This window comes from Pinus tabuliformis, chromosome X, assembly GCF_031772625.1.
Source record: "Pinus tabuliformis cultivar Carrire ecotype Pingquan chromosome X, CPIR1, whole genome shotgun sequence".
In the NCBI taxonomy this organism is placed as follows: Eukaryota; Viridiplantae; Streptophyta; class Pinopsida; order Pinales; family Pinaceae; genus Pinus; species Pinus tabuliformis.
The window spans coordinates 1,066,949,802-1,066,967,933 of record NC_142308.1 but is presented as its reverse complement, the minus strand read 5'-3'; the positions used below and the strand labels follow the sequence as shown (position 1 = coordinate 1,066,967,933).

Genomic DNA, 18,132 nt, shown 5'->3' with positions numbered 1-18,132 from the left:
GTGGTTGCACTAGCAGCACAATGCATAGAAGGGGTCCAGTTCATCTAGGCAAACTATTTATGTGAAGAGTTCCTTAAGAACTGCCGTGAGGCACAAGAGCAAGGAAAAACTTTTAACTATGCGTGGCTTTTTTTGTCAATAGTACTGGTGGCCTAGGAATTGCTCGAACATACCCAGTTCCCAACAATCGCGTAGGACCTTCCAAAGGCAGCAAAGTACACTTTGTTGTGGTGAATTAGAGATGCACAAAGGATAAGGGACAAAAAAATATTTTGGGTATTCATGGAGATGAACATCATAATGGGGATTAATTGCAAGCCGCAATTATTGCCCACGATCTACAACAGTCTGAAGAGCTTCGTGGAGTTCAAGGCATATTTCCACCATGTCTACATCAGGGTGCGGAAGGACTCCGCAAAGCCATGGCGTGAGCTACCCTATCTGGTGACAGATGATGTCATCTTTGCGGTCCTTAAGTCCTGGCCGCCAAAGTGGTGCACTCCAGTTGGCTCCACGGTGGAAGCAGAGAAGTCTGCCATGCAGCGGAAGAAGGAAGAGGCGAAACTGTAGATGGTGCAGTTGGCAAAAAAACATGGGAAGGAAGAAGCAACGGCTAAGGCCCAGGTGGTGCACGACGCTGTGAATTTGGCAGAAGAGCAGCAAAAGATAGTAGAAGAAGAGCGCAAAGGACAGAAGTCGCCTTCACCTGAGCAGGAGACTGATATAGAGCAAGGTGGAGCGGAACCACAAACAGCATCCACCCAGCTAAAATGTCTGTGCCCAAGAGAGCAGGTAGGGCTGCGAAAGAAGTCAAAGGCTTCAAAGACTTCATTTGACCTGATCACCCTCACTGAGGGGGATCTGCATGATATTGGTGAGACGGTGAGGGATGTCACCGCGGAGGCCCTCCAGCAGTTTGAGGAGCAACACCAGATGGTGTTGGGGGCTCTCCAGATGTAGATACAGGAGTTGCAGGTGCGCACTCCACATGCTTGCACTGTGTCAACTAGCCTCGCAGTAGGTATATCCGCGGCCAAGGAAATGTTGCACGCCCAGATGACTAACACAATAGTGCTGCCAAATGGTGCACTCATTACAAAAAATGAGGCCGACAGGCCTATGGTCAGCAGGTTGAAGGGAATCATATTAAACGTGGTTGCGCTCCCTTGGGAGACACTCTATATTTTGCAGGATGGAGTCACTGCAGAACTATGAGCCAGGGAGGGTCACGCGCTCCAAGTAATGAGAAAGTAGCACATCAACATTAAATAGTTGAGCATGTAGCACGATGAGGTAGTGGCACAAAACAAACAAATAGTGCAGGTGGTAGAGGAATCCTGACATATGGTCCCAGAGTTGGCCATCAAAAGAACCAGTGGAGGCGCACATTCAAATATTAGCAGTAGGGGTGCATGAGGAAAAGGAAGAAATGGCTAGGATTCAGCTGGAGCCGAACCTTCAGATAGCAGAGCTGCATTTTAAGGCACATCCTTCAATTTCACCAGAGGTTAGGGAACTGCGCACCACCGTGATCACCACATCAATGGCAGTAGTCAACAGCGCAGTGATAGAGTGCACAAAGTTGTTCTAGCAGTCGTTCAGGGTCCTCACCACCCTGCAGGAGGACCCGAACATATAACGCCTAGAGATAGAGGCGTGCAAGCTACAGTAGAGATACAATGAAGTAAAAGGGACTCTGCAGATGATTTACCTCACATAGAGGCTCATTAGGATGCAATAGGATAAAGCGCTCAAGGAGCAGGTGGATGCTTCTTAGCATAAGGATGCAATTTTGAAGGCGCGCCTACAGCCGCAGATTGATGAGGCGTATACCATTACAACCTCCATTGAAGCTAAGATCACACAGCTGCAAGCAACACAGGAATGGATTCAGGGCAGAAATTCAGGCACATCAGTCACTAAACACCGCATCAAGGAAGTACAATAGGCAGCCGCTCAGTGCGCTGCCAAACTTGCAGCAATCCAGTCAGAGTTGGGAGGTCTTCACACAAAGATCTCCACACCGATAAAGTGACATGAGGGAAAGTCACGATGTTTTTGTTGGGGGTCTATTGGGCATAGGATCCCACAAGGGCATTTTTGGGGCTTAGAGCCCAAATTTTGGTCAAATATTGTAATTCTGATGTAAATACTCCGCATTTTGTGGGCATGGAGCATGTAGTTTGTAAAAGAATCATAGGGTTGTCCACCCTTAATTTTGTTATTGTAATGTCGATTGTAGAGATCTACCCATGGTCTGCTAACCATGGGATTGTATAAATAGAGCGAGGCTCTAAGTAGTTAAGACATCAAGGAATGGAAGAATCAATGATGTATGCGACATAGATTTGAGGAGAAAAGTCTAGTTTTGGATCATAGAGTAGGAGAAGGCTCTGTAGCTGAGTGCGCAGAGGCTTAGTCATTTGTAGCTGAGTGCACAGACCCCTGCAGCTAAGCGTTCAGGGCGAGTCGAGTCTGTAACAGTTGGAAGCAAGGAAAATTTTAAGGATAGAAAATTTTCTTGAAGTTTAAAAACATTGGCGAATCTCACTAATCCCTAATATGCAAACTATAAAATTTTTAATGATATATTTGCAAAATTATTCAAATTTATAATGATTTTATATATAGTCTCTATATAATGTTGGTGATTTTTAAGATAAAATAATTTTATATTCTAAAATTTAGGCGAATCATCTTTTATAAAAATTGGAAATTGGCGAATCATTTTTTGGAAAATTCATGGAAAATTAGCTCACTGGGCGAACATTAGCCCCTAAAATTTTCCATGGTTGGAAGTATTAATAAAGAGAAGTTTCCTATTATTTCTATGTATTTATTTACTATTTTATGCATCTATTATCTTGGGTATGAAAATTACTTCTAATAATTATATGTTGCGCGAATGTGTATAATTGAATTGATTAAGTGAATGCAAGATAGAATATATGTTTATGTGAAGTTAACTAAGATTTGTTAAGAAGATAAGTAATATATGCAGTGTAGTTTGGGGAAATAGCATAGGTCACTGCCATAAGCAGGGCCAAATCATCTCATCCCCTAGTTAGGGCTGCACGAAAGATGATTATAACAGATCGCGAAGGTATTGAAAGTTAGAACAATGCATGAAATGACCTATGCGAAGGTAGACATAGTTGGACAAAACCGATATCACAGAAATCCCAAGGGTGTGGAAACTTGGTTCCAGGGTCCCCCCATACCGCTTTGGGTGAGACTTCAGTTTGCGCTCCGCGGGCTGATGCTGAAAGGGCTAGTAGTCTAGGGATTTATTTGGCTAAATAACTCCGAACTTGGGTCAGGCCCCCATAAGCCAACAACGTATCTCAACTGTTGGTTATGTTGTGCGGGTCATTTGCCTGACAGACAAACAACATGCCAAAGAGAAAGGTTTGGAAATCAAAACAAATGATTTAGAGCCAACTTGTATAAAAGCATTCATGCACTCTGATTCCCAGTTCGAGAACTTGGCATGGAATACACCTAATTTTGTCAATAGGGATAGACTTTGTTTAGAAAATTGTATCATAAAAAGGTTGTATATTTTATTTTTTCTTTCCTCGATATTATGCATCTTAAAGTTTTGTACATATTGATATATAATGTATGAAAAAAAAAGGACAAAGATTTCAAAACTCTTCGGGAAAAAACCTATGTGTAATGTGGGCTTTTCAAGATCAATATAGTTTCCACTCTACACCAGTTTGAAAGGTTTCAAAGATTCATGTGTTACTGGTTTTTTGTCTATCCTTCTTCTACAATTTTTCCAACCTTGAAATTCCCAAAACTATCAATTTTGTTGAATTCTAATTGTGTGGGATATGAAATTCTACTTTTTCCATATAAATTCTAACCAGGTTAGAACCTCCCAAACTTCCCAAAGTAATAAATGGTAATGCTAAAAAATTAAGTAAAAGTTGACAAACTTCTCATAGCTCAATCCCCTATGTATAGTGTGCCTTAAAGGGTCATTGGCATGGATTGGACATTATTTTCCCATGGGTCCAAGACTGCTCATGGGAAATTCTGTTGGCTCAGAAAATTTCCAAATAAGTGCTAGAAATGTGACTGGAAATGGTTGAAATGCCTTGGAATCACCTCTTTGTCTCAAAGAACATTTTCTGATTTGGAACTATTGTATGGTATTATGGATGGGTTTTTGTAACTGTTTCAACATTTTAGAGGTTTTGGGTATAGGACATGGCAAAACTAGGTGTTTCTTGCAACTTAGGGTTTCACACTTTGGTTTACCTTTGAAAGATGGATTTAAAAATTGATATCACATTAGTCGTATTTCAATATTAACCAATTCAAAGTTAGTAGAACTAAATCCATATGGGAATTAGAATCCCAAATTATGAACTTAATTGAAATTGGCCAAAAAATGATATAAAAATTGGTGGAACGAAAAAGTACATTAAATTTTCAGTGAATGCTTAAAATGTAAATCCAAAGCCTTAGACAACAAACAAGGATAATTTTAGGGGCGAATGTTCGCCCTTTGGCGAAATTAAGGGGTTTTAAATTTTTAGTGGGCGAATATTTTGTATCATAGTACATTTTTACAAATCACCTCAAATAGCCCACCTTATTTTAAGGAAGAGGGTAAAAAAGGTAAATTTAGCCCTTGAAATTAGGACTTACAACCTTCCATTCGCCCATTTTCAAGAATAGGTTTTATTTAAGTGAATCCATTCGCCCATTTTCAAGAATAGGTTTTACTTAAGTGAATCCTATGGGCCAAATACCATATTTATAAAAGAGGTATGGTAAATTAATAAAAATATAAATAAATGAGAGGTATGGTAAATAAATAAAACATTTTTTATATTTACTCCATAAGTCACCTTATATACATGTAAGGGTGTAAACAAATAAAAATATAAGTAAAGTGGAGGTATGGTAAATAAATAAAACGTCTTTTTATACTTACTCAAAAGGTATGGTAAATAAATAAAAATATAAATAAACTAGATGTATCGTAAATAAATAAAACCTCTTTTTATATTTAGTCCATAACCCTCGTTCTATTTATGAAGGCTCAAGAAAGAGGTTTTATTTAAGTGAATCCTATGGGCCAAATACCATATTTGTAAAAGAGGTATGGTAAATTAATAAAAATATAAATAAACTAGAGGTATGGTAAACAAATAAAACATTTTTTTATATTTACTCCATAAGTCACCTTATATTTACGAACACTCAACAAATGGGTTATGTTTAGGTGAAACCTATGGCCAAAATACTATGGGACAAATACCATGGACTAGATTGTTATTAATACCATGCAAAAAACCATTATTAACCCTAATATTAGAATTAATAAAAATAAAAATGGCACATGGTATTGACCCATGGTATTCACCAAAATGGCACATGGTATTGACCCATGGTATTCACGTGGAATGTATCCTATTTAAATGGGGGAATTAAACCAACATGTATCCTATGCTAACATTCACTAGGACTTTACAAAGTTTTATTATTTAGTGAAAGACTCGCCAAGATCTTACAAGATTTTATAATTGAGTAAAATATTCGCCATGCCTGGTGAGAGATTCGCCAAAAAATTATATATACATATTATATTATTGATAAAATCGCCTTCCATTTTTCCTATATACCATGGAGATTCGCCCATTTATTATATTTATAAATTTAGGGGGGGTTCTTAAAATTTTCCCTGACAACAAATATACAAAGTCTGCTCCCGTAAGGCTAAAAATAGCAAGATGACACTGAAACATAATTTTTTAAAACACATATAATTAAAGTTTTGAAACATTGAGGTTCTGAGTGACCTCTAGAATCCACAATAAGTATACTATAATAAAACATAATAATTCGAGTCTCTCATATTGCGGCCATGCATTCGATGTAGTTGCATAGTCCATCTTTCACCTCTCCATTTTCTTTAAAGTCTTTTGTGTAATGTTACCTTTAGGCGTAGTTATTACTTAGCTCCATGTATAGTTTGATGGACTTCCTTGTTCCATATTTCATCTGTGATTCACTAAGCAAGGATATAAATTTTTTTTTGTATACTTTTATATCTCTATATGTTACCTTTATTTTTCCTTTGCTCATAAACAATTGGCCAAGTGATTTTGAAAATATAATTTTCTATAATCCAAAAAGGGATCTCATGAACTTTTCCATAGATATCTTTCCCTTCAAGGCTTGAAGGTTGAGGATTTGAATTACAAATCTTTAAAGCTTGGGGCAATGGGAACCATATTTTTTCCATCAATAAGTCGCCATGTAGTATACCTAGTGGGGATATTATGGGGTACTTAACGAGGTACCCAAGCGAATAATGTAATAATGTGATGGGCCATAGTTAATAAATAAAGTGGTTAACCCGCATCATGTAAGGGACCACAAGTAATTAGCAATAATGTGATAAGCCCATTGTATTAGAAGCATGGTATTGAGAGACCCATGGTATTGTATATATTAAGCCTATATAAAGAGGCTAGAGACTCCCCATTGAGATGTGAAAGATTATTGTATTGGCAAGCATATGGCTTGTGGAGTGTTCTCCTTCCCTAAGGAGTGATTGTATGGTGTTACCCTACCTCAAGGGTTTGATATTAATAAAGACGAATTTCATATTATATTATTAGATTGATCTTTTTATTTCTGGTCATATTTATATTCTCATATATTTGCAGGTGAGATATATTACAAGTGGTATTAAAGCACTTTCTTGGGCAAAGCGGGAAGATTTGTTTTTTTTTTTTTTTTTTTACGAATTTTTTGGGGCAACGAGTTTGGAGATAAGATCTAAAACTTCTAGGGAAAAATTTTCAGATCTGGATTCTTTGTGAAAAAATAACCAAATTCAAAAAAAAAAAATCAACCGAGTCAGAGTCTCAATGTGGGAGATATTGCTGATTTAAAATCAATTTGTCTGACGAAAATTCGTGGATGGCGAATCTCCAATCATTTTTTTGCGGTTTTTATGGGGAATTTTGAAAAACTAATTGCATATCTAAGATCCACTTGAAAAATTACCCAGTTTAAAGAAATAAAACGGTCAAATCGGAGTCCAGGTGAGGGAGATATCACTGATTTAAAATCAACACTTTTTTTCAGAACTTTTTGTGATGACAGGACAGTTGGAACACAAATCTGAAATTCTAGAGTGCCTAGATCGGGATTTCTATCACATGGGGAGATGCAGAAGGGTCGTTCGATTTCCAAAAACAGGTTATAATAAGGATTATGAGCATTATTGATTGAGTTGTGTCCATTTTAAATTTTCGCCAAGTAAGTGATTTTTTTTCAAAACCCTCTTCATGGCTTCTAGCAAGAATTTTTTTACAGGGAAAGATAATGGTCCTACTATTGAAGAATTCATAAAAAAACAAAATTCATTATGGCCAAAACATTGGAAAATTTTCATAGGGGATAATTTTAAAGATGAGGTAGCCACATGGTGGGAATCACTTAACAGAAAGAAGTGGTTAAACCTGCCCGATGAAGAATTTGAAAAATTCCTTTTAGACAAATGGTCTCATGCTATAAAACAAGTTAATGAGAAACATGTGGGGTTATTTTCTACTGGTATCTCCTTGTTACAGGTTCATGGATGTATTCAGAAGGAGAAGATCATTGTGTCTATAAATCCTAGTTGCAAGCAAAATCTTATAAATGTTAATTTGGCAAACAAATTGCAATCTCTAGAAAAACACATTGAAAATGAACAGATTGAAAATGAGGATGTTCAAGTTTATAAAGATTTGAAGATTTATATGGACAAGTATGTATTTGATTCTGATTTTTATGCTTTAGATATGGATAATGTGGATGTTGTTTTTGGATACCCTTGGATGGAATCTGTTGGTACTATCAATATTAATGTGCATAAGAAATTCCTAAAACTCTGGTATAAAAAGAAGAAAAATACATTACAGGATATTTCCATCAATAAATAGGTAGAGTCCAAGGAGGTTGAAGTAGAAGATGTTGCAGGTACTGACACATCAGATGAGGAATCTGTGGTTGAAGTAATACTGGAAGATAAGCAACAACCGCAGGCACCACAACATGTACTAGATACCAATCAAGATCCATTAGGTGGTGAATTAAATAAAGATACACCATTGGTTAAAACTTTAGCATATCACCACCCACATCACCCAACAAGGAAACAACCAACAAGATGGCCACGAAGTAGCAACAATGAAAACAACCCCTACATGATAGATAAAGAGGTGTGATAATCCACCTACAGCACATCAACACAGAGGAACTACCAAGATCAACTCCCATCTCAAGCGAGCGAGGCACCAACTAGATCGAGTAATCACCTATCTCTGGGATGGCTAGATGCACATGTATGGTACCAATGGACTACTCTTTTGAGTAGATCTTATTATTTGTGTTCTTCTTATGTTTCAAGGAGGAAACATATTTAAGGGGGGTGGAATGTAGTATACCTAGGGGGGCTATTATGGGGTATAAAGGGAGGTACCCAAGGGAATAACGTAATAATGTGATGGGCCACAGTTAATAAATAAAGTGGTTAACCTACATCATGTAAGGGACCACAAGTATTTAGCAATAATGTGATAAGCCCATTGTATTAGAAGTATGGTATTGAGAGACCCATGGTAATGACCCATGGTATTGTATGTATTAAGCATATATAAAGAGGCTAGAGACTCCCCATTGAGATGTGAAGGATTATTGTATTTGCACGTGTATGGCTTATGAAGTGTTCTCCTTCCTTAAGGAGTGATTGTATAGTGTTACCCTACCTCAAGGGTTTGATGTTAATAAAGAAGCATTTCATATTATATTATTGGACCGATCTTGTTATTTCTGGGCATATTTCTATTCTCATATATTTGCAGGTCAAATCTATTACACACCATAAGAAAAAGGTTAGAATGGTAAATAATACATTAGAAAATTATAATTTTTAAATTCTAGAATCAAGAATAATGAAATCCTTAACTTCAAAACTTAAAATACTTCTTTAGGTGGCTTTTGTCTCTTTGTCAAATAACCATGTCTTTACGAAAAGTACCGACATTTTCATTGTGATATTGATTTTTTATGATTAGGGACCATGCGCTCTATGAAATTTATTAATCCATCCTTGACCCTGTGACCTAAAATTATACTAAATTATTTTTGCATAATGATACTTTGGGTTTAAGAAATGCCCAATTGCATGCAGATATTGATGGAGTTGCTTGTTCCATCTATTCTCAATAATTTTACAAACAAGAATATAATTGTTCTTTTACTCATGGATAATACTTATTGCCTTTTTGGCATGATCCATGACCTTATAAATTTAAGTTTATAACTCATAATTTCATGTTTATCCCCATCCACCATTTGCAAGAAACAATAGGACACTAACTGGCCTTGATGATCTCTTCTACTTTAGTCCAAAATTCAATTTCAAAAGCTATGTGGGACATCTCAAGCCCTTTAGGCTTGCAAGTCCAATAAGATGCATCCCATTCATCGCCACAACACTATTTCTTAAGTTTTCCATTTCTACAATAAGAGGTTGCAACACAAGGAAGTTTATTGCAAAGCGAGTAATACTTGGTTGAACAAGCTCCTTGCTCTTGTTTCTTTTCCTCATTAAGATTAAGGACCACATGTGATTATATATAAGTTTTGTTATGGTTTTGGCTTGATCCATGTGATTTTAAACCATCTTTCCTGCAATGTGCAAATTGAGACTAAACTTGGATTGTGAGGCTCAACATGTACTTCATACATAAAATTTCTAGATTGAAAAATTGAAGGTAAGACTACTGCTATACCCTATGGATAAAATTTTGGATTTTCAACCTGAAGGTGAGTATAAGCCTGCATTTGATAGATAAAATTATGGTTTGTAGAATGCAATAGTTGTGCAAAATTTAAAAAGAAGGTTTAAATTTATAGAGTAATCCCAACATTCTGTTCAATTTTATGGATTTGAAAGTCATTGGATTTTTTTTTTTTTAATATTGTTCTCTTGCTTATAATTTAAGTGTAATTTTCTAATTCCAATAAAGAAACATGAAAGAGGGTGATGGAGGTTGCCAGGTGTTTTGTTTTAACTCAAAAAAATAAAACTTGTCCACATTAATGTTAACATTTTTAGGTGCCTTGACTAATTTAAAATTTAAATCTAGACATAATTACATCAATGCATTAGAAAATCCAAATCACTAACACGGTAAAATAGCACAAAAGACAATATTTATAACCTCAACAACATTCAATTATTTATTCACGAACCATGCAGATATTACATTTCTCCATATAAATGGAATATATCACATTTGTCCATATACTTGTCACCCACACAAGAAAACCCAATCTTTGCAGGTTAGGGGGGAAAATACATTAGCAGGTTCTTCTTTAATGGAAGAACCATGCCATGAGCGTGCCCACAAAAATGACAACAAACACGCATTCCCACAATGGCGACCTATCTTGCTATTGCTCAATGACTTCTGGTTTAATAGCTGATGATCCTATGTCATCATCACAACTCCACATAGTGGTTGAGTGGACATTCGTTGTATATCTGCATGGTATTTTATGTTAAAAGGTTGAAATTTATAACTCTAGTTTTTGCTTCCTTGTAAAGCGGTTTGAGATTTTCCTTTCGAACTTGCTATGTGCTTTTCATCCGGTTGCAGATTAACTCTGAATTTGTGAGTATGGTGATATCATTGACACCAATATATGTTGCCTCTTTTAGCCCTTCCACAAGGGAAATGTAGTATGCCTCATTGTTTGTAGTCTTTCCCTGAACTTTTTTCTTTCTATGCAACACATGTTTGGTTGCACTATTGTAAAGAACAAATTGAATGACTGCTCATCCTGGATTAGGATAACAGGAGACCTCAATCCACATGATCCACTTTTGAACCATTTTTATGATTACAATAGCTGAAAAGAAAGATAACAATAACATGATATTAGAATTAGGCATTTAAATTTTAACATTAAACAACATGTAGTGCCAATAATAAACGAGGATACAAAAGAGAATAATATACAATAAAGTTACTAGTCACTCAAAAGTGGAACTAAGGCTAGGGTAATAACATAAGAAAAGTTGTAATGGTAATTGATCATGCATAAAATAATACAGACACAATCCAAAAAATGTAAGTTATATGATAGATGCAAATCTTTTGGTTCAATGGATGTTATGTAAAGTAGGGAAATAGATGTTTTTCCTTTTCCAAACAATGAAAGAAACTTTACACTTTCTCAATCGAGTGGGATATTGTAGGGAAGGGAAGGAACATGTTCATCAGCTTAGAATACACCTCATTCAACACAAGCTTCCTCTAAGCCTCATCCTATGATCATGGATGCTTGGGAGGCTTTACAAATATCACTTGTTTACTTTCAAGGAAAGCGTGTCAAAACTATTTCTACTTTGGACCCTATAGAGGATGCACTAAACTATAATAAGGTATCATTCTTATTTAAATCCATTATATTCCATCCCTTGATATCCATTATATTCCATCCATTATTGTATTTCAGTTCTAGCCTAGAAGAATAAAATATTTCATGACTTAGTCTACCACAGAGGTTCTTTGTAAAAAGGCATGGATAGGCAGAGTTGCTCCTGTAGATTCTAGATTTTGGTGGATTATTCTGTTGTGTGCCTATACAAAGTCTACTGGAGATCATTTTTTAGCAGACATGCCTGACTGCCAGCGTGGAATGAGGATTATTTTGACATTGTGCCTCTCTGAAGGCTTTGACACTTTTCCCACTCTCCTCTATGCAGATGGATGTTGTATGGTTGATCGCAGAATGGTTAAATTCTTCTCACCTTCAATATATTGGAGTTATCTTGTGAAATGTAGAATTTTCATTGGAAACTAGGGATGATTATATGCCACTCCTTTGTGAAATTTAAAACTAATATTGACAACCAACAGTGATGATTAGTCATTTCTTTTGTTTTGGCATTCAATTCTCCGTCACACTATTTTCCTTAAAGAATAGTCCTTTCTAGATTACTAGCTGCTAGTTGTTATCTTTTGTTAACTATACTACTTGGTTTTGAGTGCTTTCGTCTGCAGGTTCAATATGATCCCTTTAACATCCATAATTGTTGTTATATAGCTTTTGGAAAGAAACTTCATTGAGCATTTCTGTTATCTCACAAAATAATCTTGACCTTCAAATATTGCAGTTTCTATTATGCCTCCTTTGCAAATGAATTTTGGTAAATAGTTCTGCTAAATTCACGAAATATCACATTATTTGCGGGGAATTTATGGTTAGCCCATTAAAATTCAAGACTTGTTCTTCATGGCACTAAAGTGTGTCTGAATACTCCCTAAACCAGAAGGTGGGGGAAAAGAGTTCATAGAGAGAATTGATAAAAGGTTGCATGCATTAATTTATCACATGCTTAATTATTTCTTGTTATACTTTGAGCAGTTGAACAACATATATCGATACAAGACCGAGGAATATTCTCACACTATTGTAAATAAATTCAATGTTATTCATGATTCCATTATAGATTTGGTATTTGGTTTCATGCCAATGAAAGGAGGTTATTTTATTAGAAATTTTAGCCTAGCTAGGATGGACTTTTGGTGGTATTGTTTGGGTAATTGTATTGCAATTTTTTCATCCTTGGAAACACCTAAACATTATACAAGAATAATTGATCTTATTGAAGAGTGGTGGGAAGATCTAGTTGGAGAGATGCCTCTCAATGTTTCATACTGATGAGCGCCAGTATTGTAGTAAGGATGCTACAACTCCTAAGCTACCAACTTTACTTATCAAACCGAGGTTCGTACAAACTTGGAGGTGATAGTGCTATATGCACAAGTAGAAGTGAAGGTCATGCCTGTTGTCACTTGTTCATCTAGTAAGAGACCCCAGGGGTTCCAAGCCAGACTTCTATAGAGTCAGAAGAAGCTTGATTCTTTGATGGAAGAAGAGAAAATCTATTCTAAGAGAGCTACTCTACTGCGGTAATGAAGAAAACAACATGTAATGCTAAATCACACCATATCCTAATTAACCATTTAAACAGCTAAAATAAGTAGAATTGCTAAATCAACACTAACCTAATGCTACTATCTAAGTTACAGAAGTAAAGAGCATCAAACCAAACTAATGTGTAAGCAAGGAAACTAAACTAAGTCTGTTTTCGCGTTTTTGGTGTTTTGGTAAAATCAAGCATGCAAGGAGTCAAGCGGAAGAGCAAGCGAAGATCGAAATCAGTGAAAGGAGGACGTAACGAAGCATAAGTGCATAGGAACTATTGGATTGATCGAGAACAGTATTAACGGGAGATGAGCGACGAAGATCTTATCGCAAAAGATTACGTGAATAGATGGAAAAACAGGGTGAATGAAAGATGAGTGGCGAAGATCTTGTCGCAAATATTAAGTGAATAGATCAATGAACAAAATGAATGAATGATGAGTGGAGGAGAACTTATCATGGGGGATTAGGTGAATAGATGGACGAATAGGACTAACGGAAGATGAATGGCGAATATCTTATCGCAGGAGGTTAAGCGAATAGAAGGACAAACAAAACTAATCAGAAGATGAACAGTGGAGATCTTATCGATGGAGGTTAAGCGAATAGATGGACGAACAGGACTATGCGAAAGATGAATGGTAGAGATCTTATCGTGGGAGGTTGAGCGAATAGATGGACGAACAAGACAAATCAGAAGATGAATGGCAGAGATCTTATCGTGGGAGGTTAAGTCAAGAGATGGATGAACAAGAATAATTGGAAGATGGGCAACGGAGATCTTATCGCGTGAGATTGAGTGAATATATGGACGAACAAGATTGACAGAGGATGAGAGGCAAAGATCTTATCGCGGGAAAAATGTGTGGAATGATGGAGCAGGTTTTCGTAGGTAGTAAACAGTTTCTTGCGCGCCCTCAAGGCTGTAACCGGAATTCCAAAATTTTACGCGATTAGCCTAACTGGGTGACACGTAGCATGAGAAAAAAACCTTTCTCACGTGCTCTCAGGTGGATATCGACCGTGCAAGAATTCACACAAGATTGCGCGATAGCCGTCAGATCATGTGGGTTTGATCAACGGTGGAGATTGGGAGCGCATAAAGTATCAAGACGACAAGATAGCCATTGGATTGAGGGCATGACAGATCAACGGTGGAGATTTGGAGAACATAAAGTAGGTGGAAGAATTCACAATATCCATTGGATCAAGCTAGACAGATCGACAGTGGAGATCTAGAGCGCATAAAGTCAAGTGTTGAAATGAATCAGACGGTGATTGGTCAGGTTTATTGTGGATCGGACGGTACGGAGATCTATGGATATAATCCTTACTAACCTACTAACTTAAGATAAAGGCACAAATAGAAGAAAACTAAAACACAACCTATCTACGCTACACTGCTGTAATGGAGATGTAGCTACTTAAGCAAATGAAAGATTAAACCATGAATTTGTGCACTATACTGTTGTAATGGAAATGCAGCGACTTAAGCAAATGAATGATTAAACCATGAATCTACACAAACATACATGTACAATACAGAGGAGCCTTAGCTGCTAGGGTTGGGCCCTAACCCAACAACTTTAGCCCTCTAAGTTAACTCAGTGCCAGCTCAAAACAAAACTCATTATTATTATCAAAACAATGGACTACATCAAAAACTATCACAAGTCTTGCAGATCGAAAATAAAGTAGAGTTTTACAATCAAAAGGTAAAATCCTACTGAGGTCCTAGGCCTCTCTACTTATGAATCTGAAGTATTCAATGACTTCCTTAAAATTAGGGAGGCTCGGCTCCCGAACTAGAGATAAAATGGTGCTTTGACTTCCACTTGCTCGGTTGCCTTCTAGTCCTCATGATTTGGTTGGTTGCACTCTGAGATGATGGAGGAATATTCGAATGGAGGGTGTTAGGGTCCCACCCTAACCCCCTTATTTATGTAGTAGGATCGAGTCATAGTTATACTTAAGTAAAGAGTCAATAAAGCCCATATTAATAATTGTAAGTGGTTAACCCGCATTTAATGACAGGACCACAGTTAGTTGCAAATGGACCATGGTATTAGATAGATGGTATTAATAAGAACCATGGTATTGCATGTATGAGTCATATATAAAGGATAGAGACTCCCCGCGAGGAGAATCGTGTCTTATTTTGTAATCGAGCTTTGCTCTATTGGAGGTTGCCCTCTCGAAGAGGCAAGTGAACATTGCTTTCTGACTAATAAAATACCTGTTGTTATTTCTCATTGTTCTATGTTCTGGGTATATTTCTGCGCATATTTGGTATTCTTGTATCATCTTACAGGTTAAGAGCATAACAAGTGGTATCAGAGCACTTTCCAAGGCCGGTGGGATCTCCATTTTTTAGCAATTTTTTTTTTTGGCTAGAGACGTGCTCCGACATCTTTAAACCGTGGGATCTATCATTGAGCGCATAAACCTACGAATTTGGGGAGGCTTGAACATAGGAAATACAAGAGGTGGTCATGCTTTTTGGACTCCCTTGTAACCCCTGTGGGTACCCTTTCGAGTAGTAGTGCATTAGACAAAACTACGCATGGACTGTCTTCCAATTACCCTGTGGTATATCGGAAGCCCCCTAGCTCCCTTGAAAACTCACCATAGATAAACCGTCAACCGTCTTGCTGCTACAGTACACTGAGAACAGCACTCAGAGAGATTACATGCCCGTATGATAGGGTAGTCATGTTGTACGGCTAAGGGTACGGTTGATCCTCCTTGGTCAGTGCCCTAAAAAATTGGGCCAAGTACTAATGTCATACCCTTATGTATATTGTGATCTATAGCACCTGACACTCCTCGAGACCATAGTTCCCTTTTCTATCTCTGGATCACGCATAATATCTTCCAGATCAGATCTCGCAAGTGGGGTTTTGCAGCAGCAGCAGAAATCAGTCCCGCAGTTCATATTTAACAGAACAACCATTCAGATCTATTAGATCCATCAGATCTGCAGCAGCAATTTGTTCCGTCGCTCAGATCTATCTGATCAGCCATTCAGATCTCTTAGATCCACCAGATCCGCCATCCAGATCTGAGTAGTTGTGTGGGTTCCTATACCAGGGCATGATTTTTGCAGGACTTTTGGCAGCATTGACATTTCGGGGATTCGGCTACTACAGTATTCCTAAACAAGGAGTAAAACTACGTTAGGAGTTTTCAGGGAAAAAAAAAAGTCTGAGACCCCCCGGGGCGCTTATTGGTGACCTAGCCCATAAGAATCAGGACGACGAGCTGAGCAAGGTGGTACCATTCAATTGTTAGTGCCAAAAAAAATTTAGGCGGTCCCAAATTTCAAGTACATCGGATCGGTGCATGGTAGAAACTAGAGCTCAAGCTATGGCCAATTAGAAGATTGACAAACTTGAACAATCCTTGAAAGACATCGAAGGCTAGCTAGCAACAATAACTAACACACTCTCTAAGGGCAAGGCGGAAGCCCATGAGGAGGCGTATATTGGAAATGAACACAGTGAGGGTGAGTCTAGCCACTCTCTTCACCTCTGGGGCACCCACCAACAATCCTGTCCGTGACCACCCAAGCTAGATATGCATAAATTTGATGGTTCTCACCTGGCAACATGGATAGCACAAATGGAGCAATATTTCAATCTGAATTACATCTTGGATAATGAAACTCAGCTTATGGTGGGGAGCATGTACTTGGACAATGAAAGATGGCAATGTTGGCAATGGCATCAATGTTGCAATGGAAGGCCCTTGACTTGGGACACATTCAAAAAAGCTCTTATGGAGTGCTTTGACGATGACTCTGCTTTTTTGGGTCGTTTCACTAAGCTCTGATAGACTGGCAGAGTGGATGAATATATTACAACCTATGAAGCCTTAGCTTTCCATACTATGGGTCTCCAAGATGAGTTCTACACGAAATGTTTTATCAGTGGTCTTAAAGAGGCCATACAATCTCACGTCTGACTGCAACACCCTCCCACATGGTCGGGAGGCTTGCAAGGTAGCTCGTAAAGTTGAACGTACATTAGCGGCCCAGTCCAATCGCCCAAATTTCACCTCCAAGGGTCGCCCCCAATAGGCTCACAACACTACCCAAACCCTTAAGGTTCAAAAGGTGTCACTTGCAAAAATGGCAGAAAGAAGAAAGCAAGGATTATGTTACTACTGTGATGAAAAATACTCCCCCAGTCTTAAATGCAAGGTGCCCAAAATTTTCAAATTGATGCTATTGATCACAGCTCATCGGAGGAAGCCCCACCACTTTAGGAACCTGAGGAGGAGGAAGAGGACAACCAGAGGGACAATGTCCCTGATGAACCAGTTATTTCGCTGCATGCTTTAGCAAGGATTTCTTCACCTCAAACTCTCAAAATCAGAGGTTTTAATAAGCATCTCCTAGTAGTAGTCTTGATTGATAGTGGAAGTACACATAATTTTATCCATCAAAGAGTTGCGGAAGCAGTGCATTGTTTTGTACAAGTAGTTTCTAACTTCCAAGTCCAAATTGCGGATGGGGGAACAATGAAATGTGATGGCCGCTGTGAAAATGTCAAACTTCAAATTGGGGATTATCAGTTGAAGACCCACATGTTTGCCACACACATGGGAGGGTGCGACATTGTCCTCGGTGCTGAATGGCTTCGCACACTTGGGCCAATCACAATGGATTTCCAAGAGTTATATATGAGCTTTAAGCAGAACAACTACACACATACCCTTTTCGGACTCCAGGTGGGAGCTCCCTCTATCATCAGCTCACATAGGATGAAAAAATTGTTAAAAAGGACCATCATGGAGTTATAGCTCAATTTAATGCCATCCAGGCCATCGAACCCAATTCTCTTTTGATTCATCCCGAGATGAAATAGATTTTAAATAACCATCTGCCAGTCTTTGACAAGCCTCATGAGCTTCCACCCTCGAGAGGGGAAAATTATCATAGCATCACTTTAGTCCCAGGGGCCCAACCACCAAATTTGTGCCCCTGTAGATATCAGTTCGCCCAAAAGAATGAAATAGAAAAAATAATCAAGGAACTTTTGGAAGCAGGCGTCATTCGTCCTAGCATTAGTCCTTATTCATCACCGATGGTCATGGTGCTCAAGAAAGATG

At 37.8% G+C, this 18,132-nt stretch overlaps 1 pseudogene; it reads left to right on the top strand.

Annotated features, from left to right (window-relative positions):
- The first annotated feature begins 570 nt into the window (after positions 1–570).
- Positions 571–18,132, top strand: part of LOC149143508 (putative alkaline/neutral invertase B) — a 32,166-nt pseudogene continuing 14,604 nt past the window's right edge.